The sequence below is a fragment of the Panthera tigris genome, chromosome B1 (assembly GCF_018350195.1).
Source record: "Panthera tigris isolate Pti1 chromosome B1, P.tigris_Pti1_mat1.1, whole genome shotgun sequence".
NCBI lineage: Eukaryota > Metazoa > Chordata > Mammalia > Carnivora > Felidae > Panthera > Panthera tigris.
Genome location: NC_056663.1, coordinates 141,132,351 through 141,153,953, shown reverse-complemented (window position 1 = coordinate 141,153,953; position 21,603 = coordinate 141,132,351).

Genomic DNA, 21,603 nt, shown 5'->3' with positions numbered 1-21,603 from the left:
CTGGTCTATCTCTGTGTGTAAATAATTTAAATTCTGGCTCTCACTCTATGAGAAAACATTTCAAAATCTGGGATCTTTCTTCTGTAATATAAGGACATCATAAGATGGTCACCACTGTACTTTCTGACAAAATTTTATGATCTTTTTGAAGGTGGCATTTCACGTTGTTAAAAGTTATGTAACCTAACATTATTAATATAAACACACACGTGAACCTAAATTTAATGGTATTAATAGGATTATCTTGTGAAAGACCAGATGCTTGGCGTGGGATAGGGGCACTTAATTCAGTAGTGTTTTTCCTGTAGCAAGCAGTTACGCAGAAAGTCCAGTAGGTGGCAATCATAACCTTTCATACAACTTTTAAATAGCCTTGTGCGTATTGGTAAATACTTGTTTTTTCATTTGAGTATACAGATAAAAAAGCAAAATTACTATATAGACCATTTGGAGCTTTGTTTTATAACGGATTTTTAATAAATTTTATTCTATTTTGAACATACTATGGCGTTTGCTGTAGTTGTCATTGTAATAGTGCGTATTTAGAGTTTTTTTGTTTCTGTTTTATTATAAAATTTTTCAAAAATACAGAAAAATTTACTCACCTATTTACTCACCGCCCAGCTTCAGCAATTATCAGCAGTATGCAATTGTGCTGTTTACATCTATCCCTTTCATCTATCCACAACTCCCCAGTTTATCCTTATCCCTGCTAGAGTAATTAAAAGCAAATCCCTTGAGGTGCCTGGGTGGCTCCATTAGTTAAGCATCCAACTTTTGGTTTTGGCTCAGGTCATGATCTCATGGTTCTGAGTTCGAGCCCCACATTGGGCTCTGCACTGACGGTGTGGAGCCTACTTGGGATTCTGTTTGTCTGCCTTTCCCTAACTCACACTCACGTACTTGTGATCTCTCTCAAAAATAAATAAATAAACTTAAAAAAAAAATAAAAGCAAATTCTACATATCCAGAGCCCAACACCTTATCCATTAGGCTAGATGGCTCTCTGAAAAATTCCATACATCATACCTCTTAACCTATAGCGTTTTAAGAATAATCAAGATATAAGAAGATTTTAGGTCCATTTTTCAGAACCCATTGTTTTTGTGTTCTACTTTGGCCATTTAGGGCATTCAGTTTTGGGTTTTTTTTTTTTTTTTTGAATTCAGGTTTTTAGTATTATATTTTTCATGTAATAATGGGCAAATATCTATTTCCATTGCTCTTGAGAACTTAGTACATGTACATAGTAACATAATTAGCCACCAAAGGTTGTATGTAACTATCAATACTTCAAAAAATAAGGAAGAAGTTGGTATCTTTACTTACATTTTTGTTTTTGAATCAAAAGATCAAATTAGAAATGTAACTATTATAAGGAATAGGTTGAAATAATATTCAGTTTTCATCTGAAGGATGAAATATTCAGTTTTCATCTGAGGAACAAAAAGTTTTACTGTATTGTTTTATTTAAAAAAAATAGAAGAGCAATAAATAAATTTGGCAAAGCAGAGAAAGGAAAAACAATGAAAAATTTAAAGAAAACAATGACCCATAATTCTTTAAATAACATTTTGTTGTAGTTCCTTTTTTCCCTTCTACCTATGTGGAAGTCGCCTTTGCTCCTGTAAGAGCATGGCTGTGATCATGAATACAGAGTAGACAGGAGACTTCTTGACTCTGGAGGTTTCCCACATTCCCAGCTCTTCAGTCGCTTACTCTTGAGAAAAGGCAACCAAAAGCAATCACTAAGTGTTTGCTACATGAAAGGCCTAACACTTTCTGTATCTCATCATATGTTACATAAATTTTATATTATTGTTTACTAAGTTGGCAATTGCTTTAATGAAAATTAATTTATATGTTTTTCTAAATAGAAAAAACCCAGTGGTTCCCAAAGGGCAATAAGTATATACCATTAGTTGCACAAGAAATGAATTTGAATGGTAAGTGAACCACATTTTAAATTAATAGTTAAGTAATCTTTAATGTATCATAGAAAAATATAGCTAACGTATAAAGACCATGATTTCATGGGTATCATTGCCTAGGATGACATTACAATAGGTGATTATTTGTAAATTCAATTTAAAAACACTAAATCATATAAATATGTTAATTATATAAAATGCTTTCCAAAGTGGCTATCCCAGGGACGCCTGGGTGGCTCAGTCAGGTAAGTGTCTGACTCCGGTTCAGGTCATAATCTTGTGGTTCGTGAGTTTGAGCCCTGCATCAGGCTCACTGCTGTCAGTGCAGAGCCCACTTCTGGTCCTCTGTCTCCCACTCTCTCTGCCCCTCCCCTGCTCATTCTCTCTTTGTCTCAAAAATAAATAAATATTAAAAAAACAAAAACAAAGTAGCTATCCCATTTTATATTCCCTCCAGCAAGGAATGAAGGTTCCAGTTTCTCCACATCCTTATCAACATTTGGAATTGTCTGTCTTTTTTATTAAAACCATTTCTAGTGAGCTAAAGTAGTCACACATATTTTAATTGAGAAAATGAGTTTTTTGCTGAGAAAGTATTTAGGTATAGTTGTTAGTTTTTAAATATGTGCCATTGCAAGATGGAGCTTGGATACTATGAAGCTCCAGAAGTAGAGTTAGAACTAATGTAGGTTTTATAAAGAAGGAAATCCTGGCACAAAATTAATAAACAAAACTTAGATGCTGTGGATTCTTAGTGTATTTACATTCAGCTGTATCAATAGCATTCTTCAGTTGCTGTCAATGGAAATTGACTGACTTAACCAGAGATGGAATGTGTTCTAAGGAAATGGGATGATTCACAGAATCTAAGGAAAAGCCAAACAACTGGTATTGGGAAAGATTAGGAAGCAGCTAATGGAATCTAAGTAGCAAGAACCAATGGACAGTTTCTTCCGGTACTGAATCAGCTCTGTTTTCTGACTTTATGTCATTCCACTCAAGATTTAAGTTCTCAAGGGAGAGAGTCTGGTTGGCCTAGTTTAGTTTACACACCTACTCTTTGGTCGAAAGAAAACAGAATTGATCATCTTACTTAAGGTGTGTGCAGTAGGATAGAAGAAATTCCACAGGAGAATATTGAAGTGCTTTTACCAAAAGAAATAGCTGTTGAGTGCTGGGGAAGAAAACCAATAGATGCCCACTACATTAGCTCACTATAGCTTGGATGGATATTTAGGAAGAATTAGTAGCACTGACAGGGTTAACAAATCTCTAAGGCCCATTCATTCCTTGAATTTTTATTAAATGTCTCCTATGATTTCTGTGAAATCCATAAATATATTTCTTTGAACTCAAAATATTTATTAATCTGAAAGTATATACAATAGGAAATATTCTTTGAATGCAAAAAAAGTTGCTTATTTATTCTTTGGAGGGGAGAATTGTCAATTTCATTTTGTTAAACAAATATAAACACATGAACAGATTCCCGTGGTAAAAAGGTTCAATCAGAGCCAAACTTCTGATTTCCCCCACCCAACTTCCATGTGAATCTTCTATACTTTTACAAATTCTGTTCCTACATCTGCCTATTGACATATGGATAAATATGGATTGTATTGTACTGTATTTAATATTTCACAATTAACTTTTCACTCAATAATATCGAGCATTATTCCATGACTATTATATTTTTTAAAAGGTTTGTATTTCTCCATAATATGAATGTACCCCGATATATATTACCAGATGTATGGTATTTATGTTAGGTAATGTATATATTACCAGATGTATGGTATTTATGTTAGGTAATGTATATATTACCAGGTATATGGTATCATAGAAAAATATTACCAGGTATATGGTAATATATACATTACCTAACATAAATACCATACATCTGGTAATATATATCGGGGTACATTCATTACCAGGTGTATGGTAATATATATATTACCTATTGGTTGATATTTAGGTTATTTCACATATATCATTTTGATGAACACATATGTGTGTCTTTTTGCAAGTATGAATGAGTACTTCTGTAGGTTAGATTGGTAAAATAATAGTGATTAAGATCACAAACCTGGAGTTAAACTATAAGGATTCAAGTTCCAACTGTGCTGTAAACCTGTACATTGTTGTTATTGCCCAGTAATTTTAAGGCAAGTTTCATTGACTTACAACCTTAATTCAGAAATATAAACACCCTTCAATATCACTCATCATCTGGGAAATACAAATCAAAACTACAATGAGATACCACCTCACACCTGTCAGAATGGCTAACATTAACAACTCAGGCAACAACAGATGTTGGCAAGGATGCGGAGAAAGAGAATCTCTTTTGCACTGCTGGTGGGAATGCAAGCTGGTGCAGCCACTCTGGAAAACAGTATGGAGGTTCCTCAAAAAACTAAAAATAGAACTACCCTATGACCCAGAAATTGCACTACTAGGTATTTATTCAAGGGATACAGGTATGCTGTTTCAAAGGGACACATGCACCCTAATGTTTATAGCAGCACTCTCAACAATAGCCAAAGTATGGAAAGAGCCCAAATGTCCATCAATGGATGAATAGATGTGTGTGTGTATGTGTATGTATATATATATATATATATATATATATATATACATACACATTTACATCCAAGTTAGCACATGGTGCAACAATGATTTCAGGAGTAGATTCCTTAATGCCCCGTGTGTGTGTGTGTGTGTATGTATGTATTTATGTACATATATATGTATTTATATACATATATATATAGGATATACACACACACAATGGAGTATTACTTGGCAATCAAAAAGAATGAAATCTTGGAACTACGTGGATGGAACTAGAGGGTATTATGCTAAGCCAAATTAGATAAAGACAAATATATGACTTCACTCATGAGGATTTTAAGGTACAAAACAGATGAACATAAGGGAAGGGAAGCAAAAATAATATAAAAAACATGGAGGGGGACAGAACATAAGAGACTCTTAAGTATGGAGAACAAACAGAGGGTTGCTGGAGGGGTTGTGGGAGGGGGGGTGGGCTAAATGGGCATGGGGCATTAAGGAATCTACTCCTGAAATCATTGTTGCACCGTGTGCTAACTTGGATGTAAATTATAAAAAATAAATTGTAGAAAAAAAATCTAAAAAAAATATATAAACACCTTGATGAATTTTCCCAAAGTGAGTATGTACGTAGCACATAGATCAAGAAATAGATAATACCAGCACCCCAGAAACCCCTTCATTCCTTTCTTGGAAACTACTCCTATTCAAGGTGACCAATACGACTTCTAAGACCACATACTTGTTTTACCTATTTTTAAACTTTATGTAAATAGAATAATAATTATCATAAGTATTTTAGGGGGAGGTCTGGGTTCATTCAGTCATTATGTTTATGAAATTCATATTATTGTGTGTAGTTGTAATTTTGCTCACATGCTAATTGCTGTAGAATATTCCACTGTATGAATGTATCAGTTTTCCATTCTACTATTGATAATGTGGATTGTTTACAGTTTAAGGGTATTACAAATAATGCTGATATGAACATTCTTGTACATTCTGGTGAAGTCTTAGGGTTACAAATAATGCTGCTTATTAATATTATTGTCTGTTTCTTTTGGTGAACACATATATGCATTTCTGTTGGATAAATACCTAAGAAGTGGATTTACTGGATCATAAGTTAGGTATATGCTCATTTATAGTTGATGATGCTCAACAGCTTTTCAACATAGTACCAATATACACTCCCAACATGTAGGAGTTCCACATCCTGCTCCATATCCTTGCCAATAATTGGTTTATGTTTTTCATTTTAACCATTTTGCTGACTGTGACATTCTTTAATAATATATGAAGAATTTTTAAATTCTGTTAGTAGAGGAAATGGAATTTAGAATATCACTTTCCATAGATTAAAGTTGTAACATGGTGATCTAGAGTTTTACATAATTTATAAAATAAATTTTTCTTAAAAATTAAAAGGTGGAAGAAATCATTTTCTAATTCTAACAAGTTACTGGCTTCCTTGGGAGGGATTATTTTTCTTCTAATTATCCTATATAATGAAGGGTTCTCTGTCAGACTCTAGAACCTGGTTTTGAACATTACCCCCTTGTTAAATCTGAATCCGAATATTCAATAAAATTAGACATATAAAGGGGTGTTTGGGTGGCTTAGTTAGTTAAGCATCTGACTCTTGATTTCAGCTCAGGTCATGATCTCATAGTCATTAGATTGAGCCCTGTGATGGGCTCTGGGCTGAGCATAGAACTTTCTTGGGATTCTCTTTTTCCCTTTTCCTCTGCCTCTCCCCCACTTGCATTCTCTCTCTCTCTCTCTCTCTCTCTCTCTCTCTCTCTATCTATCTCAAAATAAATAAACATACATTTTAAAAAATTAGGCCTATAAAGTTTTACAGGTATTGTTTCTGGTACATTATGCAATTTCAATTACTACTCAACCTAGAATGGGGACTGTAAATTCATGGCTTATGTTCTATCATCCCCCATCTCCAACCAGGCAAATTGTGACAGATGGTGTGAATCACAGAATTCATTCCCACTGATTTCTACATGGTTTCAGATTCCGCGCCCCCCCCTCCCCCCAATACAGTGTTCCACAGAGTCACACTGTTGATTAGAAGTTTGGTAGAACATTCAAACACTTTTTTCTTCTTGTGCCTCATGATACAAGGTAATTTTCTCACTCTTATTTTTTTCTCAAATATTGCTATGTTTGTCAGCCCTATTAGATTAACAGAAATGAGACTCATTCTTAGCTGTAATTTAAATCTACTACTTAATCATAGTGACTGAGGAGCTGGCTTACTTTTAGTATTATTTTAGATTTTCTTTTTCCTTTCTATTTTAATATTTAATCCAAAAAAATTTTCCCGTTTAGAATAGCAAAAATTCTGAGTGTGTTGCTACAGCTTCATAGGTCAAATTAAGTTCTGCCTAAGTCACTTGCCAGATGAGGTGCAGGAGGGGAGAAACCAAGGAAAGCATGGCAGTTTCTTTAGAGAAGACACTGAAATCAGATTGTGGGAGGCCTATGGCAGCTTCAGTTTGTGGGGCACAGCACCAGAGATATAGATGCTCTGTAGAGAAGCTCCAGGAATCTGCAGGATGTCAAAAGATCTTTTGCTGTTTGCTAAAGAGCACATACCTAGAATAAAATGCCACAAAATCAGACGAAAAGCTGCTTTTGGGAATCTGTAAATTGAACAATTCCCAGAGCTTACACGTGGGTGAGAGACATTTGAGTTTTTGCCACCAGAGTGGCAATACCTCATTAAAAATCTTGGGCATTCAGTAGATACCCCAGAGTCATGCCTTACAATAGGGCTAACGGCTGTGAGTAAAGGCTACTCTAGACCACTACTAGCAAAGCTTAAAAACAACTTCAGAAGGATCAAGTTGATTAGCAAGTAACTGCCTGCCAAAGTCAATACTTGAATAAAATAAAAAATCTAAAATCTCAAGAACATGGATTTATGATATCTGGTACCCCCCCAAAATTATGACATGCAAATAAGGAGGAACATGCAGAGAAGCAAATCAGTCAATAGAAACATAAATGACAGAGATGAATGAAGTAGCAGATAACATGGAGCTTTAAAGTAACTACTATACATATGTTCAAGTATGTAATGGAAAAAAAATGAACATTATGAGAAGTGAAAGATATTAAAAAGAAGCAAAGAGAACTTTAGAGCTACGAAATGCAGTGTCTGGGAAATTCACCTATGGATTATCAACTGATTAGGCACTGTAGAAGAAAAGAATTGTGAACTTGAAGATACTGAAATAGAAACTATTCAAATTGAGCAACAGAAAAAAAAGATTGTAATAGAACAGTTTCTCAGTGACTTGAAGAATATTCCAAGTGGTCTAATGTAGGTGTAATTGGAGTTCCTGAAAAGTGCAGGAAAGAGGAGCCAGAGAAAATATTTGAAGGAAAAATAGACTAATTTTTTCAAACAAGATGGAAAGAAAAATTCCTAAATCTAAGAAACTCGACCAATTCCATGCAGGATGATAGAAAGGAAAACTCTTCTAAGGCATTATCTTATTTGAATTGTTGAGAACCAGTGATAAAGTGGAACTCTTGAAAGCAGTCAGAGAAAAAAAGAAATATTAAATATAGGGGTACCAAGATAAGAATTACTACTGATTTCTTGTCAGGAAATAAGTCAAAACAAGGAATAGAATGATAAGTTTAACATGATTAAAAAAAAATTCATCTAGGATTCTATGTCAAGTGAAAATATCCTTTAAAACTGAGAGTGACATAAAGACATTTTTGGGCAGACAAAAGCAAAGAGTTTATTTCCAGCAAACCTGAATTATGAGAAATGTTAAAAGAAGTTCTTCTAGAGGAAGAAGAATGATACCAGACACAAACCTAATTTCATATAAATGAACGAAGAAGGCCAGAAATGGTAAATATGTGGGAAAATATGGAAGATGTTTTGTCATTTTTATCATTAAAAAATTACCTTTTAAAAACAAATGTAGTAACACTGTATGGTGGGGTTTATAACAGTTTGAAGTATCATATATGAAAATAGTAGTATGAAGGTTGGCAGGGTGTATATACATGTCTTACTTTAGTTGGGTACAATTTTCTCTGTTCATCTGGTGTTTTTTAGCAGATGAAATCATACATAAAATTTAAGTTACATTAAAAATGTTTTGTGCTGTGTTAAAACAAATTTGCATTGTCAAAATAAGCATGATAGTAGAACTGACTGTACATTTCAGAGTATGACCAAAGTTTATACCCATATGACCATGATGAAAATAAAAACGCAGAACATTTTCATCACCTCAGAGTTTACTTAGTGCAATTTTTACTAATTCCTGCCTCAGCCTCAAGCAACAGTAATTTTGTGTTCTGTTGCTATAGTTTTGTGTTGTCACCGTATTTATGCTTGCTCTAGATTTCCATATAAATGGATCATATCATGTGATGCATAAATTTTATGTTTGGCTTCTTTTGCTTAGAATAATACTGAAATTCATCCATGTTGCTGTGTGTATCAAATACATTGTTCTTTTTTTATTGCTGAAGTGTATTCTCTCATTTAGATATGCCAAATGTATTCAAAAGATGGGTATTTGTATTGTTCCCCATTTGGGGCTATTCTGAATAAAACTTCTATGAATATTCATGTATAAGCTTATTCTGTGGACATTTGCTTTCATTTCCCTTGGATAAATAATGGAACTGCTAGGTCATATGGTAAGTGACAACTTTCTCAAGAAACAACCAAATAGGTCTACAAAGTGGTCATACCATTTACACTCCCATCAACAATGTTTGAAAGTTAAAATTACTTCATATCCTCAGTTGGATTCTTCATCTGTTTAATTTTAGCTATTCTAGTGGGTGTGTAGTGGTATCTCATTGTGATTTTAATTTGCATTTCTGTGGTGACTAATGATGTTGAGCTTCTTTTCATGTGCTAATTAGACGTTCTCATATCTTCTTTTGTAATTAGAACAAGGTGTCTGTTCAAATGTTTTGCTCTTTAAAAATTGTGTTGTCTTCTCATTGAGTTAGAAGAATACTTTATATAATCTGGTTTCAAGTTCTTTGTCAAATATATATGTTGCAAATATTTTCTTCCAGTTGTGGACTGGCTTTTCATTTTGTTAGTTATCTTTTTCAAAGAATGGAATTTTACAATTTTCATATCTATTTTATTAATATCCTTGTATGCTTAATGCTTTCTGTGTCTTAAGATATCTTTTCCCTTCCCAAAGTTGCCAAAATTTTCTTCTATATTTTGGTCTATTACATTTCTCCTATTAGGTTTATAAGTTTTAGCCTTCACTTTTAGGTTTGTGACTTATTTCAAATAAATTTTTTTTTTGCATGGTATAGTGATTGAGGTGCATTTTTCCATTTAGCTATCCAATTATTCTAGCACCATTTGTTGAAAAGACCATCTATTCTCCTTTCTGTGGCACCTTGGTCAAAATTAATTAATCATATATGCATAGACATATTTTTGAACTCTCCATTTTTTTCCACTGATCTATTTACCTGTCCATATACTAATACCACACTATTTTGATAACTGTAATTTATGGTAAGTCTTAAAACCAGATAAAATAAGCACTCTAACTTTATTTAAAAAATTGTTCTGGTTATTTTTAAGTTCATATTCCTATATAAATTTTAGATTCAGCCAAGTTTCTAAGTGTGTCAATTTTGGGGCATCTGGGTGGCTCAGTCTGTTGAGTGACTAACTCTTTGGCTCAGATCATGATCTCATGGTTCATGAGTTCAAGCCCCACGCTGACCTCAGTGCTGATGGTGCAGAGCCTGCCTGGGATTCTCCCTCCTCTCTTTCTGCCCCTACCCCAATTGCGCTCTGTCTCTCTCAAAATAAATAAATAAACATTAAAAAAAATTTCTCAATTTCTACAAAATGGGCTGTTGTATTTTGATTGGGATTTCATTGAATTAGCATTTTAATTTAGAGAGAACTAGTACATTAACAATATTGTCTTCTAATCCATGATTGGTATCTCTGTTTATTTAAATTTTTTTTAATGGCAAGAGGAAGGTTGAGGAAGTTCTATTTCTAGTTTGCTGAGAATGTTTTGGAATTGTTATTGTTCATATTAAGTGTTAAATTTTATCAAGTGTTTTCCACACCTATTAGGAAAACCATATGGATTTTGTTTTTTAGTTCACATGGTGATTTACATTGGTTGTTTTTCAAATGTTAGACCAACCTTCTGTCCTGAGATAAATCCCTCTTGGTCATGCTGCGTTATCTTTTTTATATGTTGCTAATTTAGATTTGATATTTTATTAGAAACTTATCCAACTAGGTTCAGGAGAGATATTGATCTTTATTTACTTATTTTTTTTATTTTTTGGAAATAGCTTTACTTTAGGTATCAGGTTAATGCTGGTTTCAAAATGAGTTGGGTGGGAAGTACTCATATTTTCTGAAATTTTGGTGAGATAACTATTATGTCTTCCTCAAATATTGGATAAATTACTAGTGAATCCATCTGGAACTAGGGTATTTTTAATGGGAACATTTTAAATGACTAATTTCCTTTATTCAAATGATACAGAGTTATTCAATTTTTTTAAACATTTTTTTTTTGGTGTCAGCTTTACTTTTTGTTTCTTTCTTCTAAATTATCAAATTCATTGCAATAAGTGTATTTAGAATATTTCTTTATTATCCTTTTAACATTGATAGTATCCGTGATGATGCCCCTCTGCCCCTCTTTTCTATACTGGTACTTTGTGTCTTCTTTTTTTTTTTTTTTCTTGATTCTTCTAAGCTAGAAGTTTGTTATTTTATTGATCCTTTTTAAAAAGCACTGTGAGATTGATTTTTCCCTGTTGTTTATGCAATTCATTTTTAATCGAAAATTTGATAGCATTTTTATTAAGATATATGACATACCATACAATTCACCCATTTAAAGTGTACACTCAGGTTTTTTTTTGTATATTCAGAGTTGTGCAATCATTACCATCATCACCATCAATTTGAGAAAACAATATAACTCCCCAAAAGAAATTTCCTATCCAGTCACACTTCGTTTTCCTAACATAATTTCCCCAGTCTTCGGTAACCACTAAACTTTCTATTTCTAGAAATTTGCCTATTCTGGACATTTCATATAAATGGAATCATATAATATGTGGTCTTTTGTGACTGGCTTTTTCACTTAGCATAATGTTTTATTTATTTATTTTTGAAAGAGAGAGAGCGAGAGAGAGAGAGAGAGAGAAGGGACGGAGAGAGAGAAAATCCCAAGCAGGCTCTGTGCTATCAGCACAGAATCTGTTGAGGGACTTGATCCCACAGACTACAAGATCATGACCTGAGCTGAAGTCAAGAGTTGGACACTTAACAGACTGAGTTGCCCGGGAACCCTTAGCATAATGTTTTTAAGGTTTATCTGTGCTATACTGTGTATCAGTACTTCATTTATTTTTATTGTTGAGTAATATTCCATTGTATGGCTACCATCAGTTTCTTTTTATCCGTTCATTAGTTAATGGACATTAGGATTGTTTCCATTGTTTGGCTATTACGAACAATAGTACTACTAACATTTGTATACAAGTTTTTATATGGACATATGTTTTAATTTCTCCTGGATATTAACCTAGCAGTGGAGTTGCTGGACCAAATGGTTATTCTGTATTTAGTCTTTGGAGGATATACCAGGCTGTTTTCCAAAGTGGCTACATCATATTATAATCCTACTGGCAGTGTGTGAGCATTCTAAGTTCTCTACATCCTCACCAACACTTCTTATTATCTATTTTTTTTTTTTTAAATAATAGCCATCCTAGTAGGTGTGAATTGGTGTCTCATTATGGTTTTGATATGTATTTTTCAGATAAAGATGTGCTTATTAGACATTTGTATTTCTTCTTTGGAAGCATATATATTCTAAATCTTTGCTCATTTTTAAACTGGATTATTTGTTATTTTATTGGTTTGTAAGAGGTCTTTATGTATTCTAGGTAGAAGTTTCTATCAGATAAATGTTTTCCAAATTTCTCTCCCATTCTCTGAGTTGGCTTTTCACTTTCTTGATGGTGTCCTTTGAAGTACAATTTTTTTTATTTTTGATGATGTCTGATTTGTTTATTTTTGTTATTGTTGTTTGTATTTTTGGTATCTTATCTAAGAACCCCCTTTCTCTCCCCAAGTTCATGAAAGTTAACACCTGTGTTTTCTTATAAATGCATTCATAGTTATAGCTCTTACATTTAGGTCTTTGATCCACTTTTAGTTAAATATTTATATGGTGTGAGGTAGTGGGTTCAACTTCATTCCTTTGTGTATGGATATTTGTTTTTTCCACCACCATTTATTGCAAAGACTATTCTTTTCCCCTTCTATTGGTCTTGAAACCCTTGTTGCCAATCAAGTGACTATAAATGTGAAGGTTTATTTCTGGACTTATTTTGGGTCTTTTAAATTGCCATACACATTGTAGAATCAGTTTGTCAATTTTTGCAAAGAGCCAGCTGGAGAGTGTGTGTGTGTGTGTGTGTGTGTGTGTGTGTGTGTGACATGGGGCAATTGAGATATAATTGGCATATAACATTATATTAGTTTTAGATGTATAGCATAATGATTTGATTGTGAAATGATTACCACAACAAGTTTAGTTAACATCCATAACCACGCATAGTTCAATTTTTTTCTTGTGATGGGAACTTCTAGGATTTCTCTTAGGAACTTCCAAATATGTAATGTAATGTAATGTAATGTAATGTAATGTAATGTAATATAATGTAATCATGTTAACTGTAGTCACCATGCTATATGTTACATTCCCAAAACTTATTTGTCTTCTAATTGGAAGTTTGTACTTTTTAAAAAAAATTTTTTTAATGTTTATTTTTGAGAGAAAAAGACAGAGTATGAGCAGGGGGAGGGGCAGAGGGAGGGAGACACAGAATCTGAAGCAGATCAGGCTCTGAGCTGTCAGCACAGAGCCCAACGCAGGGCTCAAACCCACAGACTGTGAGACCATGACCTTAGCCAAAGTCAGACATTCAACCGACTGAGCCACCCAGGTGCCCCAGGAAGTTTGTACTTTTGACCATCTTCACCCATTTCAGCCACCCCACTTCTGTAACCACTAATCTGTTCTTGTTATGCTTTTCTTTATGGTCGGTAGTAATGTCTACTCTCTCAATCCTGCTTTTGCTGATTTGATTCTTCTCTTTGCTTGAATAATGTAGTTTAAAGTTTGTCAATTTTATTGATTTTTTTCAAAGAACCAATCTTGATTTTATTACTTGTCTTATTGTTTTTTATTCTCTAGTGATTTATTATCACTTTAATCTGTTATGTCCTTCCTTCTGTTTGCTTTAGATTTAATTTACTCCTCTTTTTCTAGTATCTTAAAGCAGAAGCTTGGGTTATTGATTTGATATCTTTTTTTCTTTTTTAATATAGGCACCTAAAACTATAAATTTTCCTTCAATTATTTATTTTTTTAAACAATGTTTGTTTATTTATTTATTTTGAGAGAGTGAGAGAGAGAGGGAGAGAGGGAATCCCAAGCAGGCTTCATGCTGTCAGTGTAGAGCTCAATGCAGGGCTGGATCTCACAAACTATGAGATTATGACCTGAGCTGAGATCATGATCTCAGCTGAAATCAAGAGTCAGTTGCTTAACCAACTGGGCCACCTAGACATCCCTCTAAATTTTCCTTTAAGTGCTGCTCAAACTGCATCTCATAAGTTTTGGTTTGTTGTACTTTTATTTTCATTCATCTCAAAGTATTTTCCAATTTCCCTTGTCATTTCTTCTTTGACTCTTTGGTTATTTAGGATGTTCTATGTGTGCTTGAGAAGAATGTGTATTCTGTTGTTGTTGTAGAGTGTTCTATAAGGTTCCATTAGTTCTAGCTGATTTAAAATTGTTCAAGTGTGCTACGTACCTACCTATTTATGTATTTATCATTGTTATTTTTTAATGTTTATTTACTTTTGAGAGAGAGAGAGAGACAGAGTGCGAGTGGGGGAGGGGCGGAGAGAGAAGGACAGGCAGAATCGTAAGCAGACTCCAGGCTCTGAACTGTCAGCACAGAGCCCAACGTGGGGCTTGAACTCACAAACCACAAGATCAAGACCTAAGCTGAAGTCAGACGCTTAACTGACTGAGCCACCCAGGTGCCCCAGGTGTGCTACCTTTTTAAAACAATTTATTAGAGAGAGAGAGAGAAAGAGAGTGCACAAACAGGGGAGAAGGGCAAAGGGAGATTGAGAGAGAGAAAAGAGGGAATCTTAAGTAGGCTTTGTGCTCTCTGCTCTCTGCTGAGCACCGGGTGGGACCTGGGGCTTGACCCCATGACCCTGGGATCATGACCTGAGTCAAAATCAAGAGTCAGGGGCGCCTGGGTGGCGCAGTCGGTTAAGCGTCCGACTTCAGCCAGGTCACGATCTCGCGGTCTGTGAGTTCGAGCCCCGCGTCAGGCTCTGGGCTGATGGCTCGGAGCCTGGAGCCTGTTTCCGATTCTGTGTCTCCTCTCTCTCTGCCCCTCCCCCGTTCATGCTCTGTCTCTCTCTGTCCCAAAAATAAATAAAAAACGTTGAAAAAAAAATTAAAAAAAAAAAAAATCAAGAGTCAGATGCTCAACTGACTGAGCCACCCAGGTTCCCACAGTGTTCTTTCTTTTTATTAGGCAGTATCTTTTCCTTCTTCTTCTCCTCCTCTTGCCCCTTTAACCTCCTTTCCCTCCTTTTTCCGTCGTCAGTGGCATAGTCTTTTGACTCTTGCTTTCATAACCCCATTTTCCCTTTGGGCTCTTTTTTTTTTTTTTTATTGTGGGAATTTGCATAGCGCTATGGTTTTTAGGAATATTTATGCTGAGTTATAGAAGAAATGACTGCTTAAGATAGGTGCATTTTATTTTATGTAAATTATTCCTCAATGTTGATTTAAACAGAAGTTAATAATTCTGGGGAAAATTTATTTAAGGTGGTAAATTATAGTTCCTTAGAGTAACAAATCATTTTATTTTAACAGAAAGCTTTTGTAAACTTAACTCCTTATCGGAGATTTTAAAAAATCTATCAACATATTTTCTGATTAGTATTTAAACCCATTTTTCTTATTCCACTAGTCTTGTCACATTAATCCATTTTTTTTAACACAAAGCCTTAATTATTCCTTCCTCTTAAATTGTTTAGTAAAATGCTTCTGCCTATATTATAATTGACAATATCTAACCTTAAAGTTTCAACTGTCAACTATGTCAGGCTAAGAGAACATATTTACCAACAATTGCTTTTTAATCCAAAATACAGTGTTACCTTTCTTTATGTTCATTTAAAAATAAAGGGTTGGTTTCCACTCTTGCTCTTCTCCAATATTACCTGCAAGGTAGAAAGCAATTTTGTGTAGATTAAAAGCCTAAATTAACCGTTAAAAGCAAGTCGACTTGTCTAGTCATCTCAATGGATTCACTGATAATTCAAAGGAATAATAAATCAGAGCCATCATTACATCTCTTTAGTGTAAGAGAAATCCTTTCTCAATGAGAAAGTTAATCATTTAACAAATATGTGTTCCCATGGGAAAATAATGTTTGATCATACCGATGATAACCCTCAACATTTTAAAAGAGTAAAATTCAACACAATGAAATCCTTAGAGTTCCTAGTAAAAGTAAGGCATGATGTCAGTCTGTTTTAAGGATAGTATTTGATTTTGAAGGCCTTTTTTGAGACTTATAGCCAATTTTTGATATTAAAGTGAGCAAATATCATTGAGCACTTAGTTCTGAGAACTAAAATGATGGCGGTGAGTGAATAATGCCATCAATGTTTTTCCAAATTTTTATTTTAATAGACCTGTCTTGGATGTTTAATTCTAGATGATATTAAGTTTCTCCTTATTTGGTGATAGCTATAAATAGTGATATGTATAAAAATTAATGAACATTCTCTACAAATACACATCTTGTTAAAATGAACTCCTTTTGTTGATGAATTTTAGTGTAAATATTCAGTCAAGATGTAAATTAGGGAACCCTCACTCTCTCTCATCAGATGGTCTTCTTCCTTTGTAGCTCTTGTTAACATTTATTTGTGTATTCATTTGTTTAATGTCTATGCCCCATTTCTGCTCTCATGTATATATCTTTTACCATTATATATCCAGTACCTAGCACCATGCCTGGCATATAGCATGCACTCTAAAATAATTGTTGAATGACCAGGTAAATAAGATGCCTAGACTTCAAAAGCCTTTCTTAACTCCATTCTGACTTAGGAAATAACTTGAGCAAGTTTCTTATTCTCTTTCTGCATTTTGCCTTGTACAGTTTAGTGAATAATAATGGTAACTTACATATAATACATCACATCTCTGTAATATTCGAAACATTTTTATAGCATTCACTGAGTATTTACTATGTGCCAGGAACACTACTAGGTATGAAGGACACAGCATTGAACCTAAATAAATAAATAAATGAAAGCAAAAATTTGTGCCTTCATGGAGCATTTCTAGTAAAATCTGTTGTTTTGTTTTGGTCCTCACAACAACCATATGTATTATGGCTTAATATGTTTAGTATGTGCAGTGGGTTGGACTGATATTATTGTTAATTTACTAATGCAGAAATAGAGACTTGGTAAAGTTTTTACTCAAGATCAATCAGCTCGTGAATTCAAGCACTAGATAATGTCCAGTGTTTTTCTTCTTCCCTTAACTCTGATGTCATCTATTGTGTAGGAAGTTTTTGAGAAAAAGGAAGATCCAATTTATTCAACATCTTCTGTAAAATATACTGCATAAATACAAAGTGATGGCATGATTCAGGTTTTTTAAAATTGAGGTATAATTGACATCCAACATTAGCTCCAGATGGATAATACAATAACTCAATATTTATATATATTGTGAAATGATCACCCCAATACGTCCAGTTAACCTCCAATCATGATTCAGTTTTTAAAGTGGTTTTGAAAACGATGGCATTTCAAGATACCTTAAATCCAAAGAAAATTTAGAATTTAAGTTTGAATTTGTTTAGATATGGCTTGTTATTTAATGTAATACCTGACTCTTATACCTAGATCCTTGATTGTAAGAGTTGGAGTTTCCTATTGTTAAATGTTCTAATACTGTATATTAGCATGTGAATTTAGACAATGCCCATAGTGGATGACATATTAGTTGCTAAGCAAAGGAAATTACCATGCCATCTGCTGCCTCTTATAAGGTATGTTTACTCAACTCATTTTCTGAATCCATACAGCAAAGCCACCATAAGTAATGTGAATTATAGTAGCTTGTATATTTTTTGACTAAATAAGCAGTTTATGAGGAAAAAAACACAACTTTTTCCCTCTTTTCAATTTCAGTGGATGCCTTGGAAAACTTTGTCCTTCAAACTTTGTTTTAATGAGATTATCTTTTATTAGATCATTAGATATCACATATTCAAACTTAAGAATTTTTCTTTGTTATGAATTTACAAATTCTTTAACATTGAAACTAAACTGTAGAAAATCTGGTATTTTATTTGGAGCACTTCAAATTCTAGAAAGCATTAAAATGTCCCCAAATTTCCTGAGGCTTGTATAGAGGAACTTAGGTATGGAAAATATATCTGACAGAAATTCCAAAGTAAATTTTTTGTAAACCTGTGTTAAAGGTCAGACATTTGACATGCTTTTATTTGACCTTTTATCCTACTAAAGGATTAGATTACCATAAAAAAAAAAAAACACTTCTCAAAGTGTGTTCCGTAAAGTATTCCGTAAAATAAAACAAGTATTATTGGGGAGAAGGAAGGTTTCTATAATCAAATATGATGAAAATGCTAAAGAGGGTTCTTTACTATCTGACTTCTCAGAATCTCTACTATGTTAATGTGTTAGTGTGTATTATAATCTTTAGTAGGTGGTATTTTTTACATTTTGCCACAGAATGTTTTTTTTCTTAGGAGTGTCTTGTGAGACTAATGCTATTCAAAACACAATTTAGGAAACACTGTCATCTGTCTGTACGTCTGCCTACCTAACTTTTCCAACTGGATATTGAGGACTTATCCAAAAGTGATCTCAGTATCTTTCCCTTAAATCTGCCCCTCCTTCTCCTCTCCTATCTTATTGAAGAGCACTAATATCCACTCAGTTGCCCAAGCCTTATACCTGGATCCATCCTTAAGTCTTGCCATTTATTTCTCTTTTCTTATTCAACCATCAACATGAACTAATTATCCCAATTCTTTATATCTCTCCTTTTAAAAATGTTTATTTATTTAGACAGAGAATGTGCATGTGCAGGAAAGTGGGGGAGGGGCAGAGAGAGGAGGGAGAGAGAGAAGCACAAGCAGACTCCCCACTGTCAGTACAGAAACTGTCGTGGGGCTGGATCTCATGAACCATGAGATCATGACCTGAGTTGAAATCAAGAGTCGGATGCTTAACTGCCTGAGCTACCCAGGTGCCCCTGTATCTCTTAAATAAATCCACTTTACTCAAATTGCGTCTAAATGAATTTAAGCCTTCATCATCGTATACAAATTGCTAAAGTAACACTTTAACTCAGCATCATTCAATGTGATGCAACATAATGCAAGCCACAAAACCAAATCATGTATGTAGTTTAAAAATTTCTGATGGCCATATTAAAAAATATAAGGCAAAATAGGTGAAATTAATTTTCATAATATATTTTTGTTTAGCCCAGTGTATCCAAAGTTTTATCATTTCAACACACAATACGTTTGGTATATGTATAAATTATTGGTATTTTACATTGTTATTTTTGTACAAAGTCTTTGAAATCCAGTGTGTGTTTTACACTTTCAGCCATCTCAATTTGTACTAGCCATATCTGAAGAGCTCAATAGCCACATGTGGCTGATGGCTATAGTATGGGGCAGCACAGCTTTTAGGTTGTCTTCCTTTCTGTATATTCTCCCCTTCTTACCCATTCTCCCCATGGCAGACAATGCGGTGTATCTGATGGCATCATTCCATTGTTTAAGATCGTTGGTTGGTTATACATTGCCTTACACTTCAAGACCCGTGGTAATAAGCTGTACCTACCTCTTCAGCCTCATTTCATTCTATTCACTCTAAATTCTATGCATATTGATTTATTTGAGGTTGCTCCCCAAAGATATCATGCTTTCTCTCCTCTAGCCTTTGTATATGTTGTGACTTCATTTGGAATAATTCTTCCCCACCACTTTGCCAGGTAAATTACTGTTCAGGTCTCAGCCTAGATTTCACTTCATCGAGGAAATCTTCCCTAAAATGCAAAGTCTGAATTAGGTGCTACTGCTGTGAACTCTCAATATACCATTTACGTGCATAATATTGGTACTTAATGAACTATATTATATTATATAGTTATATATAATATATTATATATTATTATATAATATATATAATATAATAGTATATATTAATATATAATAATAAATATAATATAATATATAATATATAATATAATATAATAATATATAATATATATAAGATAAGATATATCATACTATATATATTATATACATATACTATATATAATATATATATATAATATATATATATAATTTTTAATATTTATTTTAATATAATAATATTATTATATATATATACTATATATATATAGTATATATATATATAATAAATTGACTCTAAGAGCTAGACTGTGAACTCCATGAAGGTAGGAACTATGTCTGTTCTTAATTTTTTGATTTAACTAACTAGACCAAAAGCTGCTCGAAGACCAAGCACACGGTATATGCTCATGGTATGATTTTTTTTAAGTTTATTTATTTATTTTGAGAGAGGAACAGTGCAAGTAGGGGAGGAGTAGAGAGAGGGAGACAAAAAGGATCCCAAGCAAGCTCTGTGCTGCCAGCGCAGAGCCTGATGCAGTGCTTGAACTCACAAAACTGTGAGATCATGACCTGAGCTGAAACTAGCTTAACCGACTGAGCCACTCAGGCACCCCTCACTATATGATTTTTAAATGAAAGAATGTGACAATGTGACAGCCAAGAGATTTCTGGCCTACGGTCTCTGATGCCATCATTAGTTTCTAATTCCCCATAACTAGAAGTACATTCATTCTGTTTAAGTTTTTATTTAAATTCAGTTAGTTAACATATTGTGTATTAGTTTCACATGAACAAGTGATTCAACACTTCCAAACAACACCCAGTGCTCATCACAGCAAGTCAGCTTCTTAATCCCCATCACCTATTTTATCCATACCCCCAGTCACCTCCCCTCTGGTAACCATCAGTTTGTTCCCTATACTTAAGAGTCTGTTTCTTAGTTTGTCTCCCTGTCTTTTTTTCCCCCCTTTACCCATTTGTTTTGTTTCTTAAGTTCCACATATGAATGTAATCATATGGTATTTGTCTTCTTCTGACTGACTTATTTCACTTAGCATAATACTCTCTAGCTCCATCCATGTCTTGGCAAATGGCAAGATTTCACTCTTTTTATTGACTAATATATCATTGTATATGTATACCACATCTTTTTTACCCGTTCACCAGTTAGTAGACACTTGGGCTATTCCCACCATTTGACTATTGTGAGTAATGAATTGTATTCTTTGGGTAAATACCCAGTAGTGTGATTGTTGGATCATAGAGTAGTTCTATTTTTAACTTTTTGAGACAGCTCCATCCTGTTTTCCAGAATGACTGCACCAGTTTGCACCAACAGTGCATGAGAATACCTTTTTCTCCACATCATCATCAACTCTTTTAATTTCTTGTGCTTTTGATTTTAGCCATTCTGACAGGTGTGAGGTGATATCTCATTGTGGTTTTGGTATGCATTTCCCTGACAATGAGTGATGTTGAGCATCTTTTCATCTGTCTCTTGGCCATCTGTATGTCTTCTTTGGAGAAATGTCTGTTCATGTCCTCTGCCCATTTTTATACATTTTTTTAATGTTTATTTTTGAGAGAGACAGAGTGTGAGTGGGGAGGGGCAGAGAGAGAGGGAGACACAGAGTCCGAAGCAGGCTCCAGGCTCTGAGTGGTCAGCACAGAGCCTGACTCAGGGCTTGAACCCACGAACTGTAGGATCATGATGAGCCAAAGTTGGATGCTTAACTGAGTAAGCCACCCAGGTACCCCTGTCTTCTGTCCG